Source organism: Myxocyprinus asiaticus, chromosome 30, assembly GCF_019703515.2.
Source record: "Myxocyprinus asiaticus isolate MX2 ecotype Aquarium Trade chromosome 30, UBuf_Myxa_2, whole genome shotgun sequence".
Classification (NCBI taxonomy): domain Eukaryota; kingdom Metazoa; phylum Chordata; class Actinopteri; order Cypriniformes; family Catostomidae; genus Myxocyprinus; species Myxocyprinus asiaticus.
In genome coordinates this window covers 11,864,018-11,887,834 of record NC_059373.1, presented here as the reverse complement: position 1 = coordinate 11,887,834, position 23,817 = coordinate 11,864,018, and the positions used below count along the sequence as shown (strand labels likewise).

Below are 23,817 nucleotides of genomic sequence, written 5' to 3'. Positions count from 1 at the left end.
AATGTGAGTGGTGCTTGCCCTGCAAAAGTCACCACCACAATGCTAGTGTGTTCTGCATGGTTGCTAGGTGGTTGCTCACTGACCCAAGTCAAAAGAGCCCACCCTGCAGTCTCTTTGATATTAAGACCCCTAGATATGGCTGTACACATGTATATGAGATTTTATCATCCATCAAGCGAAAATCATAAGTATAACTGCTTAGGAAAGTAACAGCACACCTTTCCTCAACAAGCCACAAGATTTGAAGGAAAAGATCACCCAAAAATGAAAAATTCTCTCATCATTTACTCACCCTCATGCTATGCCAGATGTGTATGACTTTCGTTCATCTGCTGAACACAAACAACATTTTTAGAATCATTTCTCAGCTCTGTAGGTCCATACAATGCAAGTGAATGGGTGCCAAATTTCTGAAGTGCCAAAATCCAGATAAGGGCAACATAAAAGTACTCCAGACGACTTAAGTGGTTAAATCAGTGTCTTCAGAAGTGATATGATTGGTGTGGGTGAGAATTTATTTATTTTTTTTTGTCATTTTTTTTTACTATAAACTCTCCTCCCTGCTCAGTCAATCTATACTTCAGTTTCACTTTCACATTCTTCTTCTTCTGTTTTTGGTGATTCACAGTCTTAATGCATATCGCCCCCTACTGGGCAGAGAGGAGAATTTATGATAAAAATGACATAATTATTGATCTGTTTCTCACCCACACCTATGATATCTTGTCTGAACACATGGATTTAACTACTGGAGTCATATGGATTACTTTTATGGTCCCTTTATGTAGATTTTGGAGCTTAAAATTGTGTTCTGCAGAAGAAAGAAAGTCATACACATCTGGGATGCCAGGAGGGTGAGTAAATCATGAGAGAATTTTCATTTTTGGATGAACTATCACCTTAAGGTCATTCATGTTTATGGAACAAGTTACACGTCAAAGTTTAGGGATAAGGTTTTGTTGAAATCCCTTACTCTAAGTATGAGCAATAATAATGATGCTAGCCTTAGCAAGAAGAATAACTTGGTCAGATTTTGGAAAATGTTTAATTATTAAGGTTTGAATTTCTCCTAAAAAGTGCATTAAGCTATTGCGTTATTGTAATATAGTCAAGAATGTGAATCTAGGCTTTAGGGTCATCGTCACAGACTTTGCTGAGCGAATGAGCTCAGGTTTCTTAAAACGGCTGGTTTCTCTCACTCTGGTTAGTTCAGAGAAGGACAGGTAATCAAACACCCTGAAAGCCATCTCTCTTTCTTTCTCCCTCCCTCCATCCCTCCCTCTTCTCTGTTCTTCTTTTGCATGTTCCTGTTCTGGTAAGAAAAGATGTGTCTTTCTAATGAAACTCCCCCGTCACACCCATCTCCCATCTGGTAAGTATGTATTGTGTGTGTGGGTAATAGTGGGTGGGAGCATACATGTAAACAGGGGAATAAGAATATCTGTGTGTGTGTGTGTGTGTGTGTGTGTGTGTGTGTGTGTGTGATGTGTGTTGTCATTTCAACAGGAAGCCTTTGCTCTGATGAGAGGTCTTAATTCCTGTTTATAAAGCAACCACTGGAGTGCAACAATAGCTGGAATTGTGATAGACAGAGAGGACACCCCACTCACACCCTCCAGAGGAAAGCTTCGGTTTGTCACTTTTGCTGACAACAATTAAACAAACATAAAACACTCTTTGTGAAATCAGAGACATGTCAACATATTCAATGTTGTTAATCAGACATAAAAAAAACAATTCAGTAGCATCTTTTCTTGTCTACAGTTATCAGACTGTGCCCAAAACAGTAACTTTTTTGTTGTTGTTGTTAATTGCTTTTCTTGAAAGATATTAAGCTTATTAAACATATTAAAGTTACTATTTGGGTGACTCTCATAAACAAATGTACTAGTCATACTTGAACTTAAAAAGAAAGATAATAAATAAATTAGATTAAGAAAATAAGCCCTATTTTTAGAACCATTCATATTTTGCCATTATAACAATATTTAAATATCAAATAAATCAATAAATATTAAGCAAATTAATTATGCATATATATATATATATATATATATATATATATATATATATATATATATATATATATATATATATACACACATACACACACACACACACACACACACATATATATATATATATATATATGCATTACAGTAGTCTACTGAAAACTTACAGCAGGGGTGTATAAATGTGTTTCTCATGAAAATAATATTACAATGCAAAATATCTTTAAAGGAATGTTCCGGGTTCAATACAAGTTAAGCTCAAACGACAGCATTTGTGGCATAGTGTTGATTACCACAAAAATTCATTTCGACCTGATCCTCCTTTTCTTTAAAAAAATAAATACAAAAAAAAAAAAGCACAAACTGTGGTTCCAGTGAAGCAATGTAAGTGAATGTGGCCAATTTTTGGAGGTTTTAAAGGCTGAAATGTGAAACTAGTACTTACATTAATTCTTCTGTTAAAACTAATGTATTATTTGATCTGTAAAGCTGTTTAAATCATCATTCTTACAGTCATTTTAGGGTTTTAGGGTTTGTTGACATTACACCCTCAGTAAGCGATTTTATCACACTAAAATCATGTTACGCATATTGTTAATGTCTTGTGGCTATATTTTTATAGTTTTTCAACGTTAAAAAATTGGCCCCATTCACTTCCATTGTGAGTGGTTCACTGTAACCCAGATTTTTGCTTTTTTTAAAGAAAAGGAGGGGCAAGTCAAATTTGCGGTAATCAATTAAAAAAATCTGCAAATTTGTGGTAACCAATATTATACCACAAATGCTGTTGACTGAGCTTAACTTGTATTGAACCCGTAATATTACTTAAAATGGGTTTCCTGTATGCAAAATATAGTTTCTTTATTTTTTCTTTGTATTGTGTCAAATATGTGTGTACTGCATGGACATGTCCAGGACATGTCTTGACAATATTTGTGTGATTCATGTCATTTAGTACATATTAAGTTTTATTAGGCTATATTAACTCAACTAAACACTAAACTGCATCTCAAGTTTGACAATAGCCTCTCACATTACTGTAAAAACTGCTATTTTGGCTCACGGCTGATCAAAATGTTGGTGTCGAGCATCCCAGTCTCCAAGGGATATGTCATGTCATACTCTCAGGGATTTGAGGTCAGTCCAGCTGGACGTCTGGTGCCAAAATGAGGTGGATTACACCCTTTAATCCCAGTCACCCCAAGGAAGTGAACTAAAGCTGCCAGTGTTCTTCTCCAGACCACAGACCTCATAGATCTCATCTTCATGAACCTCTATAAACAGGCTTGGTTAGATTGCAGTGCTACTATCACTTGTTAAGATCAGGGGGAAAAAGAGATGTACAGTAAAAGACTCAGGAACAGTCTGCCGAGATGAATTATATATTTACACAGTATCATGTGATGAGTGTTAAGACTGCTTGTCAGGCAATTACATGTACTGTATAACACTTCCTTGGAATTCCTTAGAATTGACAAAATAAATACGTTTTATCCATTAACATTGACGTTAACAATTTATTATTTTACTTCAAACAAAATGGCTGCCTAGAGAGCTGTGTGTTTTTATTCCACTTTTTGTAGCACAATAGCTTCAAGTAGAACACTTTATAGTAGCTCTACTGGCAAGAAAGTTTTGTTAATAAAAAAAGAAAGGTGAGGGTCTCCTTATGTCACAACAAATGTAGGCCTATGTACTGTACTTGCAAAATGTACAGAACACAAACAGACTTCCACAACAGGAGTAAGTGAACAGAAAGGTTGCCTGTGTCTTTAAAAGCGTATTGGATATGAGAGATTTGGCATTGTGTTAGCTTTATTTTTCTCAATAAGTGAATATCCCTAGAGCTCAGGCTATTTATAAATGCAGAGCTCTTTCTCAGAGCAACAGCTGTTGGAAAAGCTGAAATTTATTCATATTCCAAAATCATAGTTTTCTTGGTTTTCTTTTTCATATTGCGGAACGCATTCAGCTTGGTGGGCACTGACTGTACCTGACCCAGAATTCCCCTGCCTATTTTCACAATCATAACTTAAACTTAGCTTAAAAAAAAAACTTAAATACATAATACTTTTAAAGCACTCATCTGGCCAAAGTGGCATCTAATATTTAGCTGCATTATATTATTTTGCTATTTAAGAGAGCACAAATGAAGAAATGAGCTGCTGGGTTTTTCAACATGTTGTTGTACAGACAACCAAACCCTGAATAATTTACAGCAGTAAGGCCTTGACATCTACAGGATCCAATTAGTCGAAATCCACATGCAATCAGTCCACAGGAAAAAGGCACAACAGGGACATCTCCAGAAAGACAAGACATTATTAGCAAGTTTCTAAAATACAGAGAGGTGCACTGCATAAAGAGGACAGCGAATGCAACAGAGATCGGACCAGTACATTGACAGAACACAGAATTCTTGAAATCAGATCAGTGAACAAAGAACGTGATACTCGTATACAAATGCCTCAACCACTCGAACAAGCTTCTGATAAGGCTTTACTGGCTGTGTAACAGCAGTGCTTTAAATAGCAACATCTATTTTTGTTAGGTATAGTGTAAGATGTTACAGTATTGGATAATATACTTTAATGCTGTATTTTCCAGCCCTGTTCCTGAAACCACCCAACACAACACATTTTGGATGTCTCCCTTATCTGACAAACCCGTTTCAGGACTTTTAGCACTTTATTAATCAACTGATGAGCTTAATCAGGTGTGTTAGATTAGGGACACATTCAAATTGTTTAGTGATGGGTGTCTTCAGGACCAAGGTTTATAAATACAGCACTAGTTTAACATTTAGTATAGTACAGTATAGTATAGTATAGTATAGTATAGTCAGTGCTGGGTGGTTTACTTGTGAATTGTGATCAGGTACTGATTACAAATTACATGACACAAAATGCAATCAGTTACGTAATCTCATAGATAAAATTTTTGGGGTAATCTAATATGATTACTTTTGGATTACTTTCAATATAATTCTGCATTTTTAATTGTGAGTGGTACTTATGTCCACAAATTCTGAAAAATGTTTTTATATTCTCATGTTTTCCCCTGTGATGCTAATAGAGGTCTAGGCCTTCCATCAATGACAGAATCAAATATGTTTATTTGATTTAACAGGCATTTCTTATTGGAATTTCTAAAATTATGGACAGGTTCCCAGGGCACGTTAACACAAATTTGGTCAAGCAATTTCGCCATTTTACAAACGCCATCCATGTGTGTGAAGTAAGAGATCAGATCAGTTATATTTGTGAATCAGCATCACAAAAATGTCTCAAAGTTATCACTATTGTTCAAAAGGCCCAGGTATTCTTAAATGTGATTGAGAATCTGACCAATCAGAGTGCTTAATATTACCGCAGCCTCACGTATTTTGAAGCTGAATACAAAAGCAATTTAAAAAACTAAAAGTAACTTTATGGCGCTAATCCAATTGAATATTGTGAAATTTGTGTATTTCACAAATCTACAATGTATTTGGAAAACATGGTTATATTACACACAGAATGATGATTATAAAAATAATTGGAAAAATGTGTTTGAGTTGGTTAGATTTGCGAAGTAAAAAAACAAAAAAAACAAAAAAAAACATGAAAACATATCTCCAAATGCTTCTTTAGATATGATGTAGAATCCTTTGCAGTTGGCAGGATATTAACTTTTGGAAGGCAGAGTTTACATTGCACAGTTTCCAGTGGTCAAATGCTGAGGTAGACCGCTCCATCTTCACCTGCCTGGCTAGAAAGGATTGGCGATTAATCAAATTTTATTTTCAATTATGATTTTGGCTTCCAACAATTTTGAAAACAAGATAATCGAGATAAAACGATTGTTGTGAACACTTTGGCGTTATATCTTTAAAGCATCCTTTATTAAAGTTCAAATAATAAAGAAGCAGGTTATGAAAATATTTAAGTGAATTCAATTAAGTGAATCATAATATATGTGTCATGTTCACTGTGTATCTTATCATGAAGAAAATCAGCGATACGCAGCTCTATTAAGAAGAGAAAGTTTGTTTTTTGTGAGTTAAAAATGGATCGAAGTGAACATAAAGGTGAGTCTTAGCCCATTACACACTGGAACAAAATATGTTTTTGATTAGTCTTTTTTGGCTTGTTTTCCAAAATAATATCTAAAACTCCTTTAAAACAACGTACATTTACTTTACTTTCTACTATACTCCAGAAGAAAAAATTGTTATCAGAGAATGTTGAATACAATATTTAATCAGGGCTCAACATTAATGCTTGTCCGGGACAAGTAGATTTTTGAAGGGGTAAGTGAAGGAGAATTTTACCTGCCCGACCGGACAAGCAGACTGATTAAAACAGAAATAACGAAAAAATAACCGGCTATATTTGTGATAGCCTAGGACTGTTTCACTTATTAGAAAGTTCATATTCTTATTCTGCTGTTGAAAGTAATCCAGAGCACGTAATTTTATCATTCGCAAGTGATCTAGTAACAGCTGCGCCCTGTTTGATTGACAGGCATATGTGTGTGTGCTGAAAATTCTCACGCTAATGCGCACTTGAACGGTCAAATACATTATAAAATTCCGCCAAAATTCCACCAAAACAGGTATTCATGTAAACACAGAGAGTGATGTCTAAAGTAAACGTAAACAGCAGAGAAAAGGGCAGATTTGTATTAAACTGTCGGACTTGTAAGTGTAAATGTAAGCTAACAGACCTGCTGCTGTCATTATAGTGTGTCATTATAATAAACAACCATAACAAGAAAACGAGAAAACACTCACTGCTCTTGACTGGGTAACTTTAGTAGCTTTAAAAAGTATTAATGTATTATAATTATGGTCGACAGATATATCGCCGAGGCCGATAAATCGGCCGATATTCTGACTTTTTTAATTATCAGCATCGGCCGATACATTTTCCCCTTGGGCCGATTTGTTTCTTGAGGGTGCAGAGAATCGCCTGTTTGCATGTGAAGCGTCTGAGACATGTAAACAACTAGTCATGGTTCGTTTTCTTGATATGTGCCATCATGTTACTATAATAACAGACCGATGTGCAACACAGTGTAATTTAAACGGTCCGCATATCAGACCCGTGGTAGACGCGTTTGAGCTCATAATGTTAAAGTGCTTGCCTGTTTCATTCTCCCTCTCTCTCCTCAACAGTTCCCTGTAACTTTTAACTGTTTTGTCTGATGATAAAAAGGCAAATATCAAACTAATCTAAATCTTCCTCTGAAGCGCGTATTCTAACAGTCTCTCCTCAACAGCTCCCTGTCATTTTTCTAATGATAAAAGGCAAATATAAATAAAGCTTCTATTATATACCGTCCGCAAATATGCAGATATTTAGTTTAAACAGATGTAATTCACGAACTTCATGAAAATCCAGCATTTTCGTCCCGTCGAGAGCTCATCTAATATCTTCCTCTGAAGCGCATATTCTATCAGCCACAAAACTACAGGATCAGGGTCAAAAGTTCCTCTGATTCACAAATCATGATGATTACAGGCTGTTTAAACTGTCAGGAGATTGCTGCTGCTCGCTGGATACGCACGAGCACGTGAGTGCAACCAAAGTCTTTCTACCAAGTGCGGCCATGTTTGGAATGCTCTCGGGAGGCTATTTCCAGTCATGAAGGTGCAGCTCCTATCTACTTGAATGGAGAAAGACCAAAATCTCCAAAATGGTTGGTCAAGATTACGATCAAAGAACATATTTCAAATCAGCAGTAAAATCTGACAACACTGGTATCATAAATAGTGCTTCTTTACCTCAGATTACGCTAAAAATGCAATTTTCCCAGCTTTTATAGCTAATGCGCATGCACGTTCTTGAGTTGATAGATAGGCGATGTCTGTATCTAAAAGGTGATTGGCTCTTTTAGCTGTAAGGTGGGACTTCCTATCTACATCCGCTGACCGTTGGCTACAGTTGGGCATTCTAATTTCTCCCATTCATTTTAATAGAAGTGGCCCATCTCTGCTAAACAGACTCTGGTGCAGCTTCAAAGTAAAAGCGCATCACGTGTGCTATGAGTAAATGTGTTATTCACTATGCACTGTATGTACAATTGGTTTGATTCGGTATTTTTTGAGTAAATGCGATTGCTAACATGGACATGCCATCCATGGTTGCTGGACTACTGTGTGTACTGTAATTTCCTTCTTCCTAATATATTATCAATATCTTCATGCACAAATAAACTACAAAAATCTGATGACTAAACAGAAATCAGAAGAAACTGCTATCTACCATTTAAAATACAATATAATTTTTTTAGATTCTGTTTTACAAATTTAAAGTTTTGTGTGAAATTGAGTAAATATATTGCTAAATTTTAAGTTTATGTTATTTACTATATTAAATTGTGTTATATATCAGCATTGTATCTGCCTACAGGCCACCCTGCTCTCTGGATATCGGAATCGGCATCGGCCATTAAAAAACCCATATCGGTCGACCATTAATTATAATCATACAGTGAAGACCATTAATAGTTTCATGTTGCATTTCATTCTGAATGTTTACTTGAATACTTGATATCCTACTGCTGTTAAAAACTTTTAAAGCTGTTTAAAAAGCACTGAATTTTCTTAATTTGTATTTATTTTTTTTTATTTTTTTCTATTTCTATTCATTGCTGTTTTTAGGGCTGAAACGATTAGTCGACTTTATCGACAACGTCGACAGTAAAAATTTGTCGACAAAAATGTTTGTACTTGAATAGTCGTTTGATCTCATGTAACGTAACATGAAATCACATTAAACTCTAATGATGACGTGAGAGGAGCACTGCAGCTCGCGCCTGATTGAAGAGAGGAAGAATTACACAGCTCACCATCCAGATGCACTCTAAACAGCTTCAGGTGATGTAGATCGCAAAGTATGAGGAAATTATTCAGTAAGTGCATACAGAAGCACTCTTGTTGTGAAATAAAGCAGAGCCGGAGCTGCTGTTCAGCTTAAGCAAAACTTGCATATCAGTGAGTCTAAAAAGCAAACACCCTGGCGTTATATCTTTAATGCATCCTTTATTAAAGTTAAAATAATAAGGAAGCAGGTCATGTAAATAAATACAAACTCCGAAACTGGCATTTCTCTGTCTGGTCAGCGCCGCTTCTATGAGTCACGTGAAGAAACCCGATCTAAGGGGGAGAGATTGGGACTGCACCCGCCTGATGTACACTCTGGCGTGGGGACGCTCATCCCTCACGCGCGCTTGCTGCAGTTAGATTATAACGTGATGGCTTGTGACATATTGAATCCTAATATATTAGTCAAGATGTGTACCTTATCGTAAAGAAAATCGGCAATACGCAGCTATATTAAGAAGAGAGGGTTTTTTTTGTGTGTGTGAGTTAAAGATGGATCAAGGTGAACAAAATGGTGAGAGAGGATAGTCTTTGCCCATTATACACAGCAACAAAATATGTTTTTGATTTGTTTTGGCTTTTTTTCCTAATATAAATATCTAAAACTTCTTTAAAACAATGTACATTTACTTTGGGAGCTATACTGCAGAAGAAAAATTTGTTATCTGAGAATGTTGAATATATTTATAAAAAATTTAATATTTTTAAATATCTAAAAATCCTTAAATAAATATGCATTCACCTGAGACGCAGCATATAAGATATTTAGACTTGCTTTCAGATAATATATCTTGAATACAAATATATTTTGTCTTTACTGCACTCGCAGAAGTATGAACAAGTGAAAAAATACACTTATGTTCGAGATACATTCACTGAAAGCAATTCTTAATATATTATACCGATCAGCCACAACATTAAAACCACCTGCCTAATATTGTGTAGGTCCCCCTTGTGCCGCCAAAGCAGCGCCAACCAGCATCTCAGAATAGCGTCCTGAGATGCTATACTTCTCACCACAGCTGTACAGAGTGGTTATCTGTAACGTTGCTACTGTAACGTTTGTTGCTGGCACTGGCAATGACGAAGAAGATGACGATAAAGATGAACCCAAGTGCAGTTTAATTTACATAATTGATATCCAAAAACCTTAACTATAAACATGAACTAAACAAAACATAAACATAAACATAAACTTGGACTGGACTGGACTGGACTGGACTGGACTGGACTGGACTGGACTGGACTGGACTGGGACAACGTTACCAAACATACAATACCTGACAAACGACAATGAAAAACATGAGGGCTTAAATACTTAGACACATGACAAAGATAACCAATAAACACTAAGAACTCTAAACAAGATAATCAAACAATGAACCAATGAAAACAAGACACATGAACATGGTGGGAAAACAGGACATCACATGACCAGGAACACATGACATGAAACAGGAACTAGATTTTCAAAATAAAAGACATGAAAAACATGAATAAAAAAAATACACATGACATTATCTGAGTTACCATAGACTTTGCCATTTTGAACCAATCTGGCCATTCTCTGTTGACCTCTCTCATCAGCAAGGCGTTTCAGCAACTGCCACTCACTGGATGTTTTTTTGTTTTTGACACCATTCGGAGTAAATTCTAGAGACTGTTGTGTGTGAAAATCCCAGGAGATCAGCAGTTACAGAAATACTCAAACCAGCCCATCTGGCTCCAACAATCATCCATGCGATTATCTAATCAGCGAATCGTGTGGCTGCAATGCATAAAATCATGCAGATACAGGTCAGAAGATTCAGTTAATGTTCACATCAACCATCAGAATGGGGAAAAATGTGACCTCAGTGATTTGGACCGTGGCATGATTGTTGGTGCCAGACGGGCTGGGTTTCTGTAACTGCTGATCTCCTGGGATTTTCACACACAACAGTCTCTAGAATTAACTAAGAATGTTGCCAAAAACAAAAAACATTCAGTGAGCAGCAGTTCTGTGGACTGAAATGCCTTGTTGATGAGAGAGGTCAACAGAGAATAGCCAAACTGGTTCGAACTGACAAAGTCTACAGTAACTCAGATAACCGCTTTGTACAATTGTGGTGAAAAATATCATCTCAGAATACTATTCTGAGATGCAGGTTGGCGCTGTTTTGGCAGCACGAGGGGGACTACACAATGTTAGGCAGGCGGTTTTAATGTTGTGGCTGATCGGTGTATGTTGCTTCTTAAGTAAATGTATCACGTTTTAAGGATTTTTAAATATTTTTAAATGGAAAACAAGACAAAAACACTTGATAACAAACAATTTTTGCAGTGACTTTTCACTGAATTAAATTGAAAAGAATTTTTTTTTTTTGTCCTTTAATTCAGTGAATGTCATTTAGAGGTATTTTTAAAAGATTATTTGTCTTCTTTATGGTTAGTAAGCATGTTTAATACAACCTTTTAACTCAGGGCTCAAGCTGAATAGTCGATTAAGAGCTAATGATTAATCATTGCAACAATTGCCCGAATAGTTGCATAATCATTCTAATAATCTTTAGATTAGCCGATTATATTAATTGTATAGTTGTTAGTTGCAGCCCTAGCTGTTTTTTATTGTTATTTTATTACTGACTATTTACTAGTCTTGAATAATTACTATAGAATTTGAAACCATTCTTTCATAATTAACATATTAGTTAGTGTTATTATTTGTTGCGGTTTTGCAGCTGGTATTGAGAATCGTCAAATTTTACTAACGAATGTATACCCTTTATTGTACATGGTAGATCTTGCTGCAATAACATGATGCTGCAAAGTAGATCTCATTCCACAGAAGTGTGAGCACCGCTGCTGTTAATGGTGGCAATGGAGGCTTTTCTTTATTTGACTACCATACGTGACATAAAATAATTATCATATGATAATAGCCTCCTCCTCTACCAAGTTCAAGATAATCCACTGTAAAAAAGACAAGTTATATTTTAAAAGTTCAATAAATGCATGATGTTTCCAAATCCAATAAGTAATCGAGTTAAATAATCGTGATCTCAATATTGACCAAAATAATCGTTATTATTATTTTTGCCATAATCGAGCAGCCCTACTAATAGCGAGTATCTTTTTTGAGTGCAATACACACAACCCTCCCCCTCTCTTCCGAAAACACTCGAAGACTAATGGCACAAAAAAAAAAAACAAAAAAAAAACAAAAAGCTTTCTCTAGAAACTTGTCAGTCAATCATTGTTTTGAGGAACAAAGGCTATGCAATGCTTAAAATTCTCAAAAAAATTATTTCATACAAAGGTGTACACTACAGTCTTCAAAGACAAAGGACAACTGGCTCTAACAAGGACAGAAAGAGATGTGGAAGGCCAGATGTACAACTAAACAAGAGGATAAGTACATCAGAGTCTCTAGTTTGAGAAACAGATGCCTCACATGTCCTCAGCTGACAGCTTCATTGAATTCTACCCACTCAACATCAGTTTCATGTACAACAGTAAAGAGAAGACTCAAGGGTGCAGGCCTTATGGGAAGAACCGCAAAGAAAAAGCCACTTTTGAAACAGAAAAACAGAAAGAAAAGGTTAGAGTGGGCAAAGAAACACAGACATTGGACAACAGATAATTGGAAAAGAGTGTTATGGATCTTAACCCCACTGAGCTTGTGTGGGATCAGCTAGACTGTAAGGTGCGTGAGAAGTGCCCAACAAGACAGCCACATCTATGGCAAGTGCTACAGGAAGTGTGGGGTGAAATGTCACCTGAGTATCTGGACAAACTGACAGCTAGAATGCCAAGGATCTGCAAAGCTGTCATTGCTGCACGTGGAGGATTTTTTGATGAGAACACTTTGAAGTAGTTTAAGAAGTTTTGATTTTTTATTTTTTTTTTTAAATTGTAATAGTAATTTTTCATGTTATTAATGTCCTGACTATACATTGTGATCAGCTGAATGCCATTTGCTTTAATGGCATTAGAAACAAGACTAGAGCTCACACAGACCTCAACACTTGGTGCAAAAACCACGATGACAGTTACAATCAACAGATAATGTTTTTTTTTATCTTGAACAGGTAATTTTGAGAAGTAAATTAACTTTAGACTTCGCAAAACAAGAAGTTACCAAATCTTACAACAAAATCAACAATAAAAATGGTGTAAATAAACTTTGGAAAACTAGCTTTGAAAAGTTAAGTAAAATATACTTATTTCATTTACCTGTGAAATTTACTCAAATTAACTAATTATTATGACAAAGTTTTCTACTTTAGGACTGATACATAATGATGCATTGTAAAGATAACAAACAATCATAAATTATATTTACTTATGAGTCAGAGCATTCATTTTTACATGTCTGAATTGAATACAAATGTAGAATTGACTTAATATCTTATTTAATGTAAAAAGTACTTAATATTTTCTGCTACATTTACTTTACCATAAAAAAAAAAAAAAAAAAAAATCAGTGTTGGGAAACACTGGTATAACATTTAGTATAGTATGGCATGGCATAGCATAGTATAGTATTAGTCCAGTGGGGTTGGGAAACACTGGTATAATGTTTAGTGTAGTGTAGTCCAGTATTTTAGGGTCGAGTACAACTAGGGTTTGCACAACACTAGTATAACCTTTAGTGTACTGCAGTATAGTCAAGAGTCGAGTAGAGTTCAGTATAGTATTATTAAAGTATAGTATTAGTCCAGTAGGGTTTGAAAACACTGGTATAATGTTTAGTGTAGTCAAGTATAGTTGAGACGAGTCAAATTTAATACAGTATTGTAAAGTATAGCTTAGTATATTTTAAGTATTAAAACAGCATTAAGGTTGGGAAACACTGGTATAACATACAGTACAGTATAGCATAGCATAGAATAGCATAGCATAGCATAGCATAGCATAGCATAGTATAGTATTGAGTTGCTTTGTACAGTATACACTGATCTGGTAAGACATTTGCCTGTGGTCTGGTAAGTTGTAATCTAAATATTAGTACCCTCAATATTAAATACAGTGTCTAGTTCCTCAAATGCAAATCCTTGGTAAACTGAATTTTTATCTTGCCTAAACTTTAAAAACAACTTCACACAATTCATGAAAATATATACTGAGTAACCTTTTTCCTATAACCAATTCAGGATTTTAAGGTCCAAAGATAACCACTTAGGCATGAACCATTGAAAACCTTTTATAGGTTGTTCACAAATCTGAATACGTCTATGTGGTTACAGCCCAGCCTATAACACTCACACAAGACAGCAAACAACAGCAACAAAACTAAAAAGGTGAGTTTAGATAACAAAATTTACCCTAGTTTACAAAACCGTTACAATGAATCTAAGCCTGAAACACAAGATTATCTGTAAAACTGTTATTAGAATTCTTTGTAACTTCATCATTCAAACTGGGTGGTTTGTATAACAAGCTCAAGAGAGAAAAAAAGCTGTTTCAGTAATGCCTAAGGGCGGAGTTGCCACAATTGTTTGTGCCGTTTCCAGCCAATGGCAACAATGGATTTCTCCTGTGCCTCTTAAATGGAATATTTGTTAGACTTTTGATTTTGAATAACTAAAGGAGGTATTTTATGGTATTGTATTAATTTGGTCTTGTTTGTTTAGCATATTATAGTCAGGTATTGTCTAGTGTGCCAATGATATGCCCTGAAGTGTTGTGGTTTGGAAAAGTACTGCCTGCTAATTGTATATCAGTCTGGTTTAACCAGGTTTGGTATGGTCCTGTGAGTGTATTGTGGTCTGATATTGGATTGTTTAATGCGGTGTGGCTTGGTATGGCGTACTTGGTATGTTTGAGTATAAAAGCCACCAATTCACAATTCAAGGTATAGTTCACCCAAAAATGACAAGTCTGTCTCATTCACTCATCCTCATGTTGTTCCAAACCCATTTTGGGGTGAAATGTCTCATTAAAAGGATGACAGTCATGGCAATGGTAGCTGAAGAGAATTCTGGCTAACTACATGCTGGACACAACGACAGTGAGGTCATGGTCAAAACAGGGATGTGTGCAGTATACATTACCAACCTGTTCCTGTTGGAACATTGGACAGGAAGATCCACACACTGCCATAAATTGTTGTGTTCTCTAGTGCCAAAGCTGTGCCCTGCTAAGCTCTCTCTGACTCTGACTCTGTCCCTCTCTCTCTCACTGCTGCCAGTTCGCCCAAGTGCCAAGCCCACCACTAGACACTGGGCATTACGCACGCCCAACACAGCTGATTCTGAACAAACCCTCTAAAGGTATTTATATGAAGAAAAAGCCTATTTGTTTATACTACACACTGTTAGCAATTTACAATGATGAAATCACCAAGCTATTTTTTCCTATTGGTGGATGATTATTAGTCAGCATTACCAAATAATAAGATTAAGCTCCAAATCATGATTTGAATAGTTTCTGGTTTAGTCAAGATAGATACCAATCTTTTTATGTAAATATACAACAAAACAACCAGTCCTTTACTGAGGTTACGTCTACATTAATCCGGATACATGTGAAAATGGCATTTTGAAATGCTCTCTGTCCACAATGCCGTTTTTAAGTGTTTTCCAAAAGTTGCTCGTCCACACTGAAACGTGTGAAAATACTTAAATCCCCATAATGCGCATGCGAAAAATAGCTGTTGTATGTACGGTCTGAAATGCAACTGTCCTTGTGCTCTGTCACCAGACAGCAATTCTGAGTAAACTTCCCGTTGCCTTTGAAGGAATGCAATGCGATGGTTGCACAAAGTAACATTTATTTTTTAACAACATCGTTTTCAGATATATTCGTTTTCGCAATCCACAATACAACGCAAAGACGGCATTTTCAAATTTATTCACTTGGGAGAGTATTTTTAAAAAGCTCAGTTTTCGCTGACAAAAATGCCATCTCAGTGTGGACGGAAGTCCAAAACATAGAGAAAAAGATGCGTATTCAACACAATATTTATTATGAAACATCAGCCATATACTGCCTAATCAAAATCAAACAAACTTAAATAGGTATATTATTTAATAAATATCTACCAATTTAGGAAGACATCTGTTCTCTCCTAACCTGGATGTCTTAACTCTAGAAATTTAATTCTTCTTGCAGAGTCTCTCCTCCCCCTCAGCTGCACTTAATCCCAGTGATTAAATAATTTTTCTTCAGCCCTAATTTTGCCTGTTACAAGGCTCTCGTGGAGGCTGGGTGTGCTCTCTATTGATTGGTGGGTTGAGCAGATTACCCTAATAGCAGGATTAACGCCCACATGTTGACCACGCGTGGTGGAGCTGCTCAGCCGTGGTGCCAGCTCCCCATCAGATGGCCAGGGGAGCAGTGATGACACACCACTCAATGACAATGTGTGTGTGTGTGTGTGTGTGTGTACAGGTTTGGGTGGTTTACGAGGATTTTACATTTTTTTTAGGTTACAAACTGGTAATTACAAGGGTATTATGCTATAAATGTGGTGGCATTTCTAGTGTCCCCATAATTCAAATTGCTTAAAAAACATCCTAAACTATATTTTTTTGAAAATATAAAAATGCAGAAAGTTTTTTGTGAGGGTTAGATTTAGGGGTAGGGTTAGGGGATAGGATCTATAGTTCATAGAGTATAAAAATCATTATGTCTATGAAGAGTCCTCATAAGGATAGGCGCACCATCATGTGTGTCTGTGTGTGTGTGTGTGTGTGTGTGTGTGTGTGTGTGTGTGTGTGTGTGTGTGTGTGTGTGTGTGTGTGTGCGTGCGTGCATTTGGCAATTTGTTAAATTCTTTTTTATTTGCAAAATCATTAGTCATTATGTTGTCAGTTATGATGTGTTTACTTGCCTCATCACAAATCTTTATGTGGAGACATGCTGTGAGAGCCAAGAGTAATAATGTAAATGTCTTAGGGGCCATTTACACGACAACATTTTCAACTAAAAACAGAACGCTTTTTATGCATTTTGGCTGTTCATTTACATGACAACGACGTTGTGAGACCTGAAAACGCAAACTTTTGAAAACGGGTTTCAAAGTTCACGTTTTTGAAAACTATGCCGTTATCGTCTCCGTGTAAACGTACAAAAATGCGAATTTGTGAAAACGATGACGTCATTCGCACGCATATTACGTGTTCAGTCTATAGGCATGAACTTCGAGAACTTCGTCCTTACCTCCAGGGCGAACAGACCAACATGAGATCACCCATTAGAGTCCTTAAAAAGGTGGCATGCTTTATAGTCCAGGGTCACATGTAGTAATAAAACAACCTCATCATCCGTCCAGACAAAACTGCTCAATGCTTTCGCCATCTTCATTGTTTGTATTCACCACTCTGTGGAAGAATGCTTATGTGCGCAGGCGCGTAGTTTTTCTTTACAAAGTGACATTGCCAACTACTGGCCTGGCATGCATAATACAGTGTTTTTAGTCGTTTTCGCAGATCTGTGTGAACGGGGATTGTTTTGACAACGTTGTCGTCTGTACGTGAAACTTTTCAAAAAGCAAAGGAAAAACTTTTCCGTTTTTAGTACATCGTTGTCGTGTAAACGTACCCTTAGATGTATAGACAGAATCCAATCTAATGCTTGTGTTAACAGGTGTTAAAGTAGAGTACATTGCAATATATTTTTTGACAGCAACCTGACTACATTAGGTATATAAGTCAATTTTAAGGGTTCGATAAGGTAGGAATACCTCCTTAAGACAACAATAGCACTTTTTTACTATATACAGTGCAGAGTTAACTTTGTCCTGACACTTCAAATCAGAGGTAGATTAAGACCACAGAAGAGAAGATTCAGAAAATGGGTGGATATTTCCTTTGAGAATTATTGTTCGAATAAGGATAAATGGCAATTGTTTCTCAAATTAATGGTGGATCCTTAAGAACTGAGGCACGTAGCTAAATGTCCTTGAAGCCATTTTCTATTAGACTGTATGTACTACAATCAACTGTTTATAAAACAGACAGTTATTCAAATTATTCCAAATCAGGAAAAACTGCACTTCAGTTGATGTCATAATCATGACCAAAGCTCTAGCCCTCTCTCATACCAATCTATTTCTGTATGGGGATGTGTATGCTTGATTACATGAGTGATGAGTGGCATGATAAAGTAATGATCTTTTTAATGGTTTTGTAAACAGCTTTGTGACGTAATATAATATGCTTCATGCCTACTCTGTTTTTCACATAAATGTTTTAATGAGCAACATAAAAATTATTGCATAAACTTCACCAACGGATCCTTACACTTGCTATTCTTGTTCTGTTTGAATCCTGAGTCCAAATGACACTAATGGTTAAGCAGCCTCAAATTGCTCCGGTATAACAAAGGCATTAAAATATAAAAGTTGCAGATGTAAGCTTTTTTGGTGTGTCCAGATGGAGAAACTCTAAGCTTATTCAGGCCATGGAAAAAAAATAAGAATTCTAGTAATCTACTGCTGATCCTTCACAATGGCACCCTTGTGCCTTTTGTTTTAGCCTCCTAACTGCCTGTACTCAAAGCCACTGATAATGTTAATGGTCCCTTCCTTCAGCAATGGAGATCTTGAGCTATTAAGGGTTGCTAGTTATAGTCATTGCAGTATGTAGATAGGACGTACAGGGTCAAATTCACAAGATCAACACGAGTTCAAGCTGTAAACTTCAAACAATACCAATGATTTGAGTGAAAATGGCCTAGTGAAAAAAAGTATATGTACAATTAGGACCAGATTCCTGAGATATATTCTGCAAGTCGTGGAATGTTATTTAATCCCCTGTACATAAGCGGAAGTAAAAACTATCCATGTTCTTAGACTACAATAGGAGTTCTGCATGTGACCCAGATATTTGGTGTAAACAGCTAGGTTTCTGTCTCAACTGGCCAAGAAGAATTTGGCCTTCAATGCATCAAACTTCTTTCAATTTTAAAAGCAATTGGTGTGCCTTCCATTCTCATTCACAGAACGAGATTGCGGAAGAGCTACCTTCCTCTTGAAATCCAAAAATCCCACATCTTTCAGCGTTTAAATGGTTGAAACCAAGCCCCCTTGCTTTTCTCAAAAGATGAACAAAAAAATCAATAAAGCACTGAACATCTTATCACTTTTCTTTCAACTCAAAACAGTCATGCCTGGGATTTCTTAGGCTGCTGAGGTCTCTTCATAACTCAAACTAGTACAACACCTACTCGCTCATTCCCGAGTGAACAGAGTTTGTTTGATTTGACCAGTCAAAAGATGTGTAGAGCGTGAACCGAAGCCATGTAAAAAATGTGCTTCGTTGAGGCTTTGCAAAGTAACCAGCTACACATGAAAAGGAAGTGACTTTAGCTAAGGCCCATGCAAATACCTCCCACCACTACTGCAAGGTGTGTGTTTGTCTATCAGCACAGTGCACAAGAACTGTATTGTCAGTTCAGTGTCATCTTTTCTTTTTTAACCAATACCTGACATTTGGCATAACCAAAAAGTTAGTTTCCATGGTAAAAAGAATATTTCTACCTGATCTACCAAAACAAATAACTTTTGTTGGTTTGATCTAATGCAGTGAGGCCGATTTAGTCATATTTAAGCAATATCACATGAGCAACAGTGCTGCTGTTCCATATATATGCACAGCTGCAATTCAGCATAGTGCTGGTAATCACAGCAGTGCTTATATATGGAACAACATCTCGATTGAGAGTAAGATATTGCTTTTACACAACAGTTCATCAAACAACTAAAATTAAATAACTCACGTTTAGGTCAAAAAATTGGCCAATTAGTTTGTGCATTTGTTCTCCGCCAGCAAAAATATTTCCAAAAGAAGCCAAAGCACCAAAAACAACTCTGGTCTTTGCACCGCTCTAATATGCTGATACTGAACTAGTGGTGTTTAATTCGTAAACTAATTAGTGTTTCTTAGCTAATCTTAAGTGAACAAATCGCTCTTGTTCACTTCCATTGTGTCAGTGGTGAACGACTCTGTGTTTTGTTTTGTTTTTGTTTTGTTTTTGGGGGGGGGGGGGGGGTTCTCCCCTTTTCTCCACCAAACTGGCATGCCCAATTCCCAATGCTCTCTAGGTCCTCGTGGTGGCATAGTGACTCGCCTCAATCTGGGTGGCAGAGGACGAATCTCAGTTGCCTCCGCATCTGAGACGTCAATCCACGCATCTTATCACGTGGCTTGTTGAGCGCGTTAGCGCGGAGACCTAGCGCGTCACGCTTTTCCCCGCGGCATCCACGCACAACTCACCACGCGCCCCACTAAGAGCGAGAACCACACATTATTATAGCGACCACGAGGAGGTTAACCCAACGTGACTCTACCCACCCTAGCAACCAGGCCAATTGGATGCTTAGGAAGCCTCAGCATGCCCTGGATTCGAACTTGCATCTCCAGGTGTGGTAGTCAGCTTCTTTACTTGCTGAGCTACCCAGGCCCTCACGACTCTGTGTTCTTAACGAACTGGTTCGAATCAATGATTGAGCGACTCACTCATTACAAAATAGACTTATTTGTCGCCACCTACTGGCATACAACCTTCAGAAATGGTCACTTAACGAATCAGTGAATTGAATCAAAATGAACAATGAATCAAAATCCCCACCATTATTTGGAAAGCTACGAACACAGTGAAGTGGAGTGATACAAGCACTCTTGGAACGCTGCTCATCCAATCTAATTCAACAGTCGTAACTCTTGTATAATAAATCATATGTTTGACTTGAATAAAACCAGTTAGCATAATTGTGTTACTACACAAAGCCCATTTTCAGGTTACCTGACAAAACATGTTTGCAGTGTATGTGTCAGCTAATTATTGCAAAAATGTTGCACCAATATAAACCAGAAGACTTCCATCATCCTTTCAATAGGCCTAATATGGGCCAGCAAAGCCAGTAAGAACACAAAAGAATGAAGTATCTCGTTCAAAGTCAGGTTGGTCATAAACAGACCCCTCATGACAAAGAGGAGGGGTATTAACCAGTGTGCTGACGCCATCCCAGCACTCGCCCCCCTCTCGCGCACCCCCGGAGCTCTTATGCCAGCAAATTCACCTCGTAATGCAGCCCAAAGAAAGCCGTACAGATGCTTGTTGTGTTATTTGCCAAGAAACTTCCCTCTCAAGTTATTCGACTGTTAAGTGGACTACTGGCTTCACGCGAGCGCGAGCAGATGTTTCTTGGCACAATGACAGCTATGATAATGCATTCACATAGCCTATCACCCTCCTCCTCGTAATCTTCACGACACCATAACCAGTTTGATAGTTTGTTTCCAAACAAATAAGCACGATAAATACGTATACTTCCTTATATGTAAATGCCCATGCAAACTTAATGTAAACTTAAAACTGAGAAAATAAAACATAAGTGTGACCACTAATTAAACTATCCAGATACGAATTAGTTTTACATTGCGTATGCAGTCTTACCATATGTATTTATTTATCAAGTATCCTCATGAGAAAGATCATTCATGCACATTCTTTAGGAAGCACGAACATCCTCTGCTGCTTTTCAGATGCTTCATTCACATATTAATTTATCCGCCACACCTTATAGTGAAGATCCCAATTCAACAGGGCCGTTATCCAAAAATTCCTTGTAAATCGCGCTCCGTCGTCCTCTACGAAAGGCTTTGAGCCTTGATAATGGTAAGCTAAATGCGAACTGACAAGCATCCGACAAGCTTTCAGGGAGAGGGGAGGAGAGAAAATTGAACAAAACAAAAAAAGTAAAGCACCAAAGCCCCGCCCTGGAATTGTGATAGCTCTCAAAGTAACATTGGGTTTGGATTTAACACCATCTGAAGCCATTGATCGCTATTGTTTTGTACACACACACACACTCACACACACACACACACACACAAATTGTATGTAGTCTATATAAATGTAAAAGATAATAGGCCATTTTTGAAAACTTAAGAAATCATGTCGATATAACTAAAAATCAATAGGCTAATGGAAGACTGGGTAAACTGTGGTGTGCCTGGTATCTGATTCTGCCTTGATATGCAAATCAAATCTAAATTCCCAAGATTATTATTTAAGGAAATGCATTTGAACTCAAACTCTTCAAAAAGTTAAGTGAAAATGTACAAACTTCACATTACAATTCTACATCCAAGTCTTAATAACAGTGCGTTTAGCAAACATTTCTGAACGATCACAGATAAAACGGTTCAATGGTTCAAGCTTCAGGACAGGAAAGAAACTTCCTAAAAATAGCGCATGGACAAACAGAATAGGTTATGGCAGAGGTTATCTGGCCAGCGTGAAAGGCGTTATGCTGCTATAACAGAAAGACAAATCATTCAGTGTGCGACTATATAATTTCAAGTGAGTTGCCAATAGATTATCTCTAATCTTAATCTCATTTTAACTGGCGCGGAAACAATATCTATTTCACATCGCGACAGCAAGCCAAGGCGAAATCACATTCAGCAATCAGCCCGTCCGGTTCTTCCTTCAAAGTACGCGAACTGTTATTGAGACGAGCGATAAATCGATTTTAAGATTTAGAATCGATTCTTTCTTAGTACCAAATTCGTTTAATCATCAAACTTACCTCGATCCCCCAAAAATGACGTAATGAAGTTGTGGGGGCAACGGCACAAACGCAAGGTGACACTCCGAGATGATAATAATGACGAAATGAGTGGCATCCGCAGTTTCCAGATGACTTCGGCGTTAAAATCACAACGATCAAGGTCGTCTGGGTTTGTAGATTGAGGAAACGATGTGATGACACCGGCCGACGTTGATCCAGGTCGAGATAAATAAATAGATCGACAGTGAAGTGTCCCGTGTGTTTGGTGCGACACCTGGAGCGGCGGTGGTTCCTCCCTCTTCCATTGACTATTGTTTGTTCAGCATAAAGTTGGGTGCTGCGGAAACTCAGGAGTTGGGTGGACTTATAATGGCAGAATCGCAGTCTTCCAGCATATAGTATAGTCATAACAATAAGATATAGCATAATGATTGTTTCTAAATCACGTAATGATTAAAAGAAGAGATGAAACATATATGCATATCATTTATCTTGCATTGATCCAACCAAGATGTTGGCATACAACAATCACCCATGCATGCTTCTTTATATATATATATATATATATATATATATATATATATATATATATATATATATATATATATATATATATATATATATATTTGAAACATTTAATTCTTTATTATATATTTTTTCTTCTTCACATTTTAGAATAATAGTAAAGTCATCAAAACTATGGAATAACATAAATGGAACTATGGGAATTATGTTGTGACTAAACAAAATCCAAAATAAATAAAAACTGTGTTATATTTTAGCATCTTCAAAGTAGTCACCCTTTGCCTAAAATTTGCAGACATGTACTCGACATTTTCTCAACCAACCTCTTGAGGTATCACCCTGGGATGCTTTTAAAACAGTATTGCAGGAGTTCCCATCTATGTTGGGCACTTATTGGCTGCTTTTCTTTATTATTTGGTCCAAGTCATCAATTTCAAAAACTTTTTTTAAAATTAAATTTTAGATTTATAATTAAAATAAATTAATATGGTGGCACAATTATATTTTTGTCTACAAAACTCATTTCAAACATTTAAGCATACGCCTTCAGATCAAAAGATTTTTTAGATTATGGGAAACATATCGGTCAAGTGTTTCAATACGTTTGACCGGTAGTGTGTGTATATATATATATATATGCCTACTTGTGTTACACATAGCTAACTAATATTGGCTTTATTGTCATGATGTATAGCCAGAGGAGGACTGACTACCCCAGCTGAGTCTGTTTTCAGTCTGTTCTCTCTCTACATTGTGTATTGTGAAAAGCGCTATACAAATACAATTGACTTTATTTTATTAATGTGTTTATTGAGTAATGGTTCTTCTTCACTTTAATTGAGTCAATTATTTGGTCTTTTGATGGAGGAGAAATTCCCAAACCAGGGCCCACGGGCCAAAGTTGGCCT

General features: G+C 36.7%; 1 protein-coding gene across 4 annotated transcripts in view; it reads right to left on the bottom strand.

Moving 5' to 3' along the window:
• Positions 1-22,649, bottom strand: part of LOC127421401 (zinc finger protein 516-like) — a 66,455-nt gene extending 43,806 nt beyond the window's left edge. For 2 of the 4 annotated variants that reach the window (XM_051664426.1, XM_051664429.1), the window contains exon 1: positions 21,265-21,522. The gene's annotated coding sequence lies outside the window, so the exon portion shown is untranslated. Of the gene's footprint in view, positions 1-21,264; positions 21,523-22,402 lie in introns of those variants that run through there. The other 2 variants (XM_051664427.1, XM_051664428.1) reach the window with 2 other exon arrangements.
• Positions 22,650-23,817: the final 1,168 nt, after the last annotated feature.